Source organism: Muscardinus avellanarius (assembly GCF_963383645.1).
Source record: "Muscardinus avellanarius genome assembly, chromosome: 11".
NCBI classification, from domain to species: Eukaryota; Metazoa; Chordata; class Mammalia; order Rodentia; family Gliridae; genus Muscardinus; species Muscardinus avellanarius.
In genome coordinates, this window is record NC_137797.1 from 68,029,847 (window position 1) to 68,040,235 (window position 10,389).

Below are 10,389 nucleotides of genomic sequence, written 5' to 3' on the forward strand. Positions count from 1 at the left end.
AGGCTGTGCTATGTTCAAGGGGGCTTTGGAGAGTGACTCCTCTTCCTTCTTCTCCTATTTGGTTGAGTGGGGTGTGGAGGTACTGGGGATTGGACCCAGAGGCAATCTACCTCTGAGCTACACGTACCCCAGTCCTTTTTATTTTGAAAGAGTCCAGCTAAATTGCCGAGGCTGGCCTTGAACCTGTGATTGTCTTGTGGAGAAAGACTGTTCTGAGGGCTTCTGTCCAGCTACTTCCCTGACCTTCTCTACTGGTCTGGCTCAAAGCTCCTGACCCGCCCTTCCCTGAGCAGCCCCTGCCCATCCCCAGCACTCCCAGATTTTCTGGAGGAAGGAAGAGAGACTGTTTCCTTGGGCAGCTCACACCCACCCAACTCTGGGTTATGCAACAGCCATCTCATTCTTTCCTAAAACAAGGTTCCAGGCAGTGACTAAGTTTAAATACTGGGCCCCCAAGCAAGAATGTCAGCAAGGGCTTCCTGAACTTTTAGGCAAATACAAAATAAAGTGAGCCTTACTTTCAGTCCTGCTCTAGGGCTACCCCTTGACCCTAGGATCTGCATATGGGAAGCTGTGCTTTCCTGTTGCCCTCAGATACTAATGTAGATTGGAATGGGGGGGGGGGAGCGAGAGCGTGCACTGCATGCTCTTGGTGAGTACTCTCTCTTCTCTACCAAGGCTCTGTGACCTCCACTCCAGGGTCTGGCTCCAGCTGGAGTAGGGAGCTCGGTTCCTGTCCCCATCCTTTATCACATGTTCTTTTCTCTTTTTTCCTTCCTTTCTTCCTTCTTTCTTTCTTCCTTCCTTTGTCTTCTTCCTTTCACAGTACTGGAAATTAAATCCAGAGCCTCCTGCTTGCTTGGCTAGTGCTTTACCACCGAGCTACAGTCCTAACCTTTTTATTTATTTATTATTTTTTTATTTTTTTGCTGTAATGGGGATGGAACTCAGGGCATTCTACCTTTGAGCTATAACCCTAGCCCTATTTTTTATTCTTTCTTTCTTTCTTTCTTTCTTTCTTTCTTTCTTTCTTTCTTTATTTTTTGGTGGTACTGGAGGTGGAACCCAGAGGCTTTCTACCTCTAGGCTATACTCCCAGACCTATTTTATATTTTATTTAGAAACAGGGTCTCACTAAGTTGCTGAGAGCCTCACTAAGTAGCTGAGGCTGGCTTTGAACCTGCGCGATCCTCCTGTCTCAGCCTCCCAAGCGTGGGGATTACAAGCGTGCACCACCACGCCCGGCTTTATTCTTTATTTTGAAACAGTATCTCACTAAGTTGCAGAAGGCCTCACTAAGTAGCTGAAGCTGTCCGCAAACCTGCGATCCTCCTGTCTCAGCCTCCCAAGTACTGGGACTAAAAGTCTGTGACACCACGCCCGGCTCATTCCTAGCCTTTTTATTTATTTTTTTATTCTGAGATAAGAGTCTAAATTGCTGAGGCTGACCTTGAACTTGTGATCCTCCTGGCTCAGTCTCCCATGTAACTGGGATTACAGGTGCTCCTGGAGTCACTCTCTTTTTTGGCCCAGCAGATGGTTCTGGTAGGGCCTTCCTTCTGGATTCTAGCTTGTTGCTTCTGAATAAGATAGAAAAGCTTTAGCTGGGCATGGTGGTGCACCCTTGTAATCTCAGTACTTGGGAAGCTGAGACAGGAGGATCGCATAGGTTCGAAGCCAGCTCAGCTACTTAGTGAGGATCTCAGCAACTTAGTGAGACCCTGTATCTAATTAAAATATAAAATAGATCTGGGAGTATAGCCCAGAGGTAGAAAGCCCCTGGGTTCCATCCCCAGTACCACACACACACACACACACACACACACACACACACACACACAGAAAAGCCTAAGAGAAGTTGGTAAGGGGGAAGAGATGGCTCCTTGCAGAGTCCCAGGTTACTTTATCTCTTTATTTATTTATTTATTTTATTTTATTTTTTGTGGTACTGGGGGTGGAACCCAGAGGCTTTCTACCTCCGGGCTATACTCCCAGACCCATTTTATATTTTATTTGGAAACAGGGTCTCACTAAGTTGCTTAGAGCCTCACTAAGTAGCTGAGGCTGGCTTTGAACCTGCGCAATCCTCCTGTCTCAGCCTCCTAAGCGCGGGGATTACAAGCGTGCGCCACCACGCCCGGCTTATTTTTATTTATTTAATTAACTTTTTGCAGTACTGGGGATGGGACCCAGGGGCATTCTACCTCTGAGCCACACCACTAGCCCTATTTTTTATTCTTTATTTTGAAACAGGACTCACTGAGTTGCAAAGGGCCTCATTAATGTAGTAGCTGAGGGTGTCCGCGAACTGCGATTCTCTTATCTCAGCCTCCAAAATGCTAGAATTACCAGCGTGCGCCGCCACCCCTGGCAGACTGAGGCTCTTGTACTCTGCTTTTCCTCCTTTTTTTTTTTTTTTTTTTTTTTTTTTTCGGTACTGGGAATGAAACCCAGGGGCATTCTACCTCTGAGCTACACTCCCAGACCTATTTTTTATTCTTTATTTTGAAACAGGGTCTCACTGAGTTGCAAAGGGCCTCACTAAGTAGCTGAAGCTGTCCCCAAACTGTAATTCTCCTCTCTTAGCCTCCCACATGCTGGGATTACAAATATGCTCCACCATGCCACACAGCATTTTTTTCCCCCCAGTATTGGGAATGGAACCTAGAACCCAGGCATTCTACCTCCAATCTACACCTCCAGTCGTATTTTTTATTCTTTATTTTGAGACAGTGACTCACTAAGTTGTGGCGGCCTCACTAAGTAGCCGAGGTTGTCCTGGAACCTGCTCTACTCCTGTCTCAGCCCCCAAGTACTGGGATTACAAGTGTACCATCGCACCCAGCTCTCTTTCACACCTTAGTGCACAGGGCAGAGATCGGAAGTTCATGGCGAGCACTTGGACCAGGATGTGGGCCAAGTGCAAACCCCTGGGGATCTGCACGAGAAAAGTTTGCCCAGAAGCATCTTCGAGGGCTGAGAAAAAACTAAACAGTGGACAATTACTTGGGCCTGCCCATATGTAAACTTGGCCCGGACTTCCTACTCCTGTTGTGAATTCTTGTTTTCCTTATGATCTGCATCTCTCATGTCTCTCCAAATCTATGATACCCCTAGACGTTAACTTGTGGAGGGTACTGGGACTGAATCCAGGAGCATTCTACCTTTGAGCTATAATTCCAGCGCGCGCCCATTCTCATTCTCTCTCCTCTCTCCTCTCTCCTCATTCTCTCTCCTCTCCCCTCTCTCCCCTCTCCCCCCTCTCCCCTCTCCCCTCCCCTCCGCTCCTTCCTCCTCCTCCTCCTCCTCCTCCTCCTCCTCCTTCTTCTTCTTCTTCTTCTTCTTCTTCTCTCTCTCTCTCTCTCTCTCTCTCTCTCTCTCTCTCTCCCTCCCTCCCTCCCTCCCTCCTTCTGTGCTGTGGATTGATCCTGTAGGAATTCTACCTCCAAGCTACACCCCAGCCCAATTTTATGTTTTATTTGGAAACAGGTTTCACTAGGTTGCTGAGAGCTTTGCTAAATTGCCTAGTGAGGCTGGCTTTGAACCTGCAATCCTCCTGTCTCAGCCTCCCAAGTACTGGAATTACAAGTATGTGCCACCATGCCTGGTTTCTTTTTCGTTTTCTTTTCTTTTTTTTTTTTTTTTTTTTTTTTTTTTTTTGCAGTACTGGGGAAATAACCTAGGGGCGTTCTACCTCTAAACTACACCCCCAGGCCTATTTTTTAAAATTTTTTATTTTGAAACAGGGTTTCTCTGAGTTGCAAAGGATCTCACTAAGTAGCTGAGGTTGGCTGCAAACCACAATCTTCCTATCTTAGTCTCCCTAATGCTGAGATTACAAGCATGTACCACAACACTAGACATTATTTTTATTTTATTTTATTTTATTTTATTTTATTTTATTTTATTTTTGGGTAGTACTGGGGGTGTGGAACCCAGGGGCTTTCCACCTCCGGGCTATACTCCCAGACCTGTTTTATACTTTATTTGGAAACAGGGTCTCACTAAGTTGCTGAGAGCCTCACTAAGTAGCTGAGGCTGGCTTCAAACCTGTGCAATCCTCTTGTCTCTGCCTCCCAAGAGCTGGGATTACAAGCATGTGCCACCTTGAATCAAGGTCTCACTAAGTTGTACAAGGCTTCCCTAAGTTGCTGAGGCTGGCCAAGAACCTGCGATCTTCCTATCTTGCCTATAAGTATTGGGATTACAAGCGTGCACCATCATACCTGGGGCTCAGATGTTGACTTTTGAGAACAAGGGATAGAGAGGGAGGGGCCTGCCTGAATCACTCTCAGCTGTAAGTTGGAGAAGAGTTCACTGGCCTGAACAGGGTCTAAATTGCTGAGGTTGTCCTCGAGCCTGCTGTCCTCCTGTCTCAGCCTTCCAAGTACTGGGATTACAGGTGTGCATCATCACACATGTCTTAAAAGCCTGGAGTTTAGTTAATAGTAATGCACCAATGTTTGTCTTGTTTTTTTGTTTGAGTGTGTGTGTGTGTGTGTGTGTGTGTGTGTGTGTGTGTGTTACTGGGCTATGTCCCCTATCCGAGCTACACCCCTTTTTTTATTCTTTGTTTGGAAACAGAGTCTTACTGAGTTGCAAAGGGCCTCACTAAGTAGCTGAGGCTGTCCGCGAACTGTGATCCTCCTGTCCCAGCCTCCCAAATGCTGGAATTTACAAGTGTGCACCACCACGCCCGGCTTGAGCTCCTGGGTTTTAGCCCCAGACACACACACACACACACACACACACACACACACACACACACACACGAAGCCAGGTATGGTGGTGCATGCTTGTAATCCCAGTACTCGGGAGGCTGAGACAGAAGGATCGCAGATTCAAAACTAACCTCAACAACTTAGTGAGTCTCTCAGCAATTTAGTGAGTGAGACTCTGTTTCCAAATAAAAAATAAAATAGGAGCTGGGCGTGTTAGTGCATGCTTGTAATCTCAGTACTTGGAAGGCTGAAACAGGAGGATTCCAAGTTCACAGCCAGCCTCAGTGAGGCACTTGCAACTTAGTGAGACCCTGTTTCAAAAATAAGAATAAAAGCCGGGCGTGGTGGCGCATGCTTGTAATCCCCGTGCTTGGGAGGCTGAGACAGGAGGATCGTACAGGTTTGAAGCCAGCCTCAGCTACTTAGTGAGGCTCTCAGCAACTTAGTGAGAACCTGTTTCCAAATAAAGTATAAAATAGGTCTGGGCATATAGCCTAGAGGTAGAAAAGCCTTGGGTTTCACCTCCAGTACCACAAAAAAAAAAAAAAAAAAAAAAGAAGGGGGCAGGGGGTATAGCTTGGAGGTTGAATGTCCCTGGGTTCCATCCCCAGACCCCCCCCCAAAAAAAAAACTAAACTAAATAACATATAATGTGTAATTATAATGCATCAAATAAAAAGTTAATTAAAAAACAAACTGAAGCTGAGTGTGGTGGCGCACGCTTATAATCCCACCATTAGGGAGGCTGAGACAGGAGGCTCCCAGGTTTACTGACAGCCTCAGCTACTGAGGTTTCATCTACTTAGTGAGACCCTATTTTTGGGGTGTCGCTCAGAGGTAGAATACCCCTGGGTTCTATCCCCAGTACCACACACACACACACAAAAAAAAAATCAAAACAAAACAAATCAACAACAACAACAACAAAAATAATAAAAACAAACTGAATAATTGTTCTACATTCAGGAGACTAAGGAGGTAGACTTAAATATAATATAGGGCAAGGCACGGTGATGTATGCCCATAATCCCAATACTTGGGAGGCTGAGACAGAGGTTAGCAGGACAGCTTCAGTGATGTAGCAAGACTCAGCAACCTAGAGAACCCCTGCTTCAAAACAAAAAGGTGGAAGTCTGTCTCAAAGGTAGAATGCCCTTGAGTTTAATCTCTAGTACTAAAAAAAAATTTAAATAAAAAATAATGTGGGAAGCCTGGCATCGTGGAACATGCTTGTAACCCCAGTACTTGGGAGGCTCAGAAAGGAGGATCAAAGGTTCACAGCCAGCCTCAGGGATTTAGTGAGGCCCTGGGCAATTTAGTTATAAAGAATGAAAGCCAGGGTGTGGTGGCCCATCCTTGTAATCCCAGCATTTGGGAGGCTAAGACAGCGGGATCGAGGTTCACAGACAGACTCAGCTACTTAGTGAGCCCTTTGCAACTCAGTGAGACCCTGTTTCAAAATAAATAATAAAAGCTGGGCATGGTGGCACACGCTTTTAATCCCAGCGCTTGGGAGGCAGAGACAGGAGGATCGCATAGATTTGAAGCCAGCCTCAGCTACTTACTGAGGCTCTCAGCAACTTAGTGAGACCCTGTTTACAAATAAATTAGAAAATAGTGCCGGGCTTGGTGGAGCACACTTGTAATCCCAGCATTCGGGAGGCTGAGACCTGAGGATCACGGTTCGTGGACAGCCTCAGCTACTTAGTGAGGCCCTCTGCAACTTAGTGAGACCCTGTTTCAAAATAAAGAATAAAAAATAGGGCAGGGGGTGTAGCTTGGAGGTAGAATGCCCCTGGGTTCCATCCCCAGACCTGCAAAAAAATAAATAAATAAAATTAAATTAAAAAAAATTTATAAAATAGGGCTGGAGGTGGAGCTTGGAGGTAGAATGCCCCTGGGTGGTTCCATCCCCAGTACCGCAAAAATAAAAAAGTAATGTGGGGTCCTGGATTGCATTCTGTCCAAGAAAAAACCATTAGTTGAAAAATTAACAACATTTGACTAGATCTATAAATAATTGTACCAACAGAATTTTCCCAATATTAAAATCTTGATTTCAATTATTTCACTATGATTACATAAATGTTGACATCAGGGAGAACGGCAAGAAAGGCATACAGAACTCCATATAGAGCTGGGCGTGGTGGCGCACGCTTGTAATCCCAGCATTCAGGAGACTGAGACCTGAGGATCGCAGTTTGCCGACAGCCTCAGCTACTTAGTGAGGCCCTCCGCAACTTAGTGAGACTCTGTTTCAAAATAAAAAATAGGGCAGGGGTTGTAGTCCGGAGGTCGAATCCCCCTGGGTTCCATCCCCAGACCCGCCAAAAAACAAGCAAAATCCTCCAAATAGTATATATATTTTTTATGGTACTGGGGGTGAACTCAGGAACCTTCTACCTCCAGGCTACACTCCCAAACCTATTTTATATTTTACTTGGAAACAGGGTCTCACTAAATTGTTGAAAGCCTAAGTAGCTGAGGCTGGCTTTGAACCTGTGTGATCCTCCTGTCTCAGCCTCCCAAGTGCAGGGCTTACAAGCGTGTGCCACCATACCCAGCTTCCATATAGTATTTTTGTAAGTGTAAAATTGTTTCAAAGTAAAGAATTTTTAAAATGAATTATTAATATACTAGACATTCAACTTCTGGAAGAAAACATAGAAAAATATCTTAGTAAACTTGGGCTAGGCAGATTTCTTTCTTTTTTTTTTCTTTTTTTGTGGTCCTGCGGATGGAACCCAGGGGCTTCTGAGCTATACCCCCAGCCCTATTTTTTATTCTTATTTTGAAACAGGGTCTCACTGAGTTGCAGAGGGCCTCACTAAGTAGCTGAGGCTGTTTCTTTGAACCACAATCCTCCTGTCTCAGCCTCCCAAATGCTGAGATTAATAGTGTGTGCCACCATGCCCGGCTGGCAAATATTTCTTAAATATAACTTCATGGCATGATCTGAAGAAAAAAACTGAAAAAATTGTACATCTCTTTTTGTGTGTGGTACTGGGGATGGATCCCAGGGGCATTCTACCTCCAAGTTACACCCCAGCCCTATTTTTTATTCTTTTTTTAAATTTTTTTTATGGTACTGGGAATGGAACTCAAGGGCATTTTACTTCTGAGCTACACTCTCAGCCCTGTTTTTTATTCTTTGTATTGAAACAGGGTCTCACTAAGTTGCAAAGGCCCTCACTAAGTAGCAGAGGCTGGCCGTCGACCCAGATCCTCCTGTCTCAGCCTCCCAAATGCTGAGATTACAAACATGCACCATCACACTCATCTTTTTATTCTTTTTTTGAAACAGGTTCTCACTGAGTTGCAAAGGGCCTCACTAAGTAGCTGAGGCTGTCCACGAAGCACAATCCTCTTGTTTCAGCCTCCCAAATGCTGAGTACAAGTCTGCACCACCACACACAGCAAATTATACATCTTCACAATTAAGAACTGCTTCTAGCCAGGCGTGGTGGCAGTATTGGGGATTGAACCTAGGGGCATTCTACCTCTGAACTACATCCCCAACCCTATTTTTTATAAAACAGGGGCTCACTAAATTGCAGAGGGTCTCACTAAGTAGCTGAGGCTGGCCACGAACCTGGATCCTCCTGTCTTAGTCTCCCAAGTACTGGGATTACAAGGGTGCACCACCATATCCAGCTAAGAACTGCTCTTTGAATGATACTGTTAACCAGCTACCGAGGAGGGTGAAGTAGGAGGATTGCCAGCCTGGGCAATTTAGTGAGATCCTGTTTCCATAAAACTAGGCCTGGCATGGTGGCACACACTTGTAATCCTTATACTTTGGAGGCTGAGACAGAGAATTACAGGATTGAGGACAGCACCAGCAAAAAGGTGAATCACAGCGAGAGCCAGTTTCAAAATAAAAATAAGCTGGGCGTGATGGCACACATTTGTAATCCCAGCATTTGGGAGGCTGAGACCTGAGGATCGTGGTTCCCAGACAGCCTCAGCTACTCAGTGAGTCCCTCTTCAACTTAGTGAGACCCTGTTTCAAAATAAAAAATACAGCCGGGCATGGTGGCGCACGTTTATAATCCCATTGCTTGGGAGGCTGAGACAGGAGGATCTCACAGGTTCAAAAGCCAGCCTCAGCTACTTAGTGAGGCTCTCAGCAACTCAGTGAGACCCTGTTTCCAAATAAAATAGAAAATAGGTCTGAAAGTATAGCCCGGAGGTAGAAATTCCACCCTCAGTACCACCAAAAAAAAAGGGCTAGGCTAGTCCCTTGCCCAGCGTGGTGGCGCACACTTGTAATTCCAGTATTACAAACAGGAGTATTGAAACAGGAGGATCTCGGTTCGCAGACAGCTTCAGCTACTTAATGAGGCCCTTTGCAACTCAGTGAGACTCTGTTTCAAAATAAGGAATAAAAAATATATGTGTTATGCCAAGTGGCCTTTGCTTATGGTTTTTGTATATGAGTGGATGGTGTCCCTTTCACTCAACACTTCAGAGTACCTATTGATGGCAAGAATGAGATAAGTCTGAAGTCTGAGGAGCAGAGGCAGATCTACACACATAATAATAAAACAAGACTGTATGCATGTTATGAGGTGTTACAGAGTAGATCCTTCTGTGGGGTGGAGGACTGGGTAATGGGAGGAAATGGAGGGAGTCTTCATCCAGGAGTCCAAACTCCCCGCAAAGGCAATTAAAGCCCTTCAGTAACTGCAGGAAGTGCTAATGACCTTTTCTCCCTACACCTTCTGACCTACTCCTTTAGATCCTGAACAGCACTGAGTTTGAGGCGTGTGTGTGTGTATGTGTGTGTGTGTGTACTTTTTTTTTTTTTGGAACCCAAGAACATTCTACCTCTGGGCTAGACTCTCAGACCTATTTTTTATTTTATTTGGAAACAGGGTCTCACTAAGCTTCTGAGAGTTTACTAAGTAGCTGAGGCTGGCTTCAAACCTGTGATCCTCCCGTCTCAGCCTCCCAAGTACTGGGATTACAAGCTATGCCACCATGCCCAGTTTGTGTACTGTTTTTTGAATCCAGAGGCTTTTTGTCCCCCTTTGTGGATGGAATCCATAGTCTTTCTACTTCGGATTTAGGGTTATACTCCCAGACCTATTTTTTAAGTATTTTATTTTGAAACAGGGTCTCACTACATTGCTGAGAAACAGGGTCTTACTAAGTAGCTGAGGCTGGCTTCGAACCTGAACGATCCTCCTGTTTCAGCCTCCCAAGTACTGGAATTACAAGCGTGTGCCACCACACCGGGTTTTTAATTCTTTATTTTCAAACAGGGCCTCACTAAATTGCTGAGTTTGGCCGTGAACCTGTGATCCTACAGTCTCAGCCTCCCAAGTACTGTGATTACAAGCGCGTGCCACCAAGCCTGGCTTATTTATTTTGAAACAGGGTCTCCATAAATTGCTGGAGACCTCGCTAAATTGCTGAGGCTGGCCTCGAACCTGCAATCCTCCTGTTTGAACCTCCCAAGTGCTGGGAATACAGACGTGCACCACCACGCCCGGCTCTATTGTGCTTTTTAAAAAATTTAATCTTAAATTCTCTTGTCCTGGCATGGAATGTTCATCCCGGGACTAACGAACCTAATATGAGCTCCGGAGAGAATAAAACATATGGTAACAGTTTAGCGCGGAGACTACGGAGGCAAGCCTCTGGTTCCTCAGGCATAAAAAAA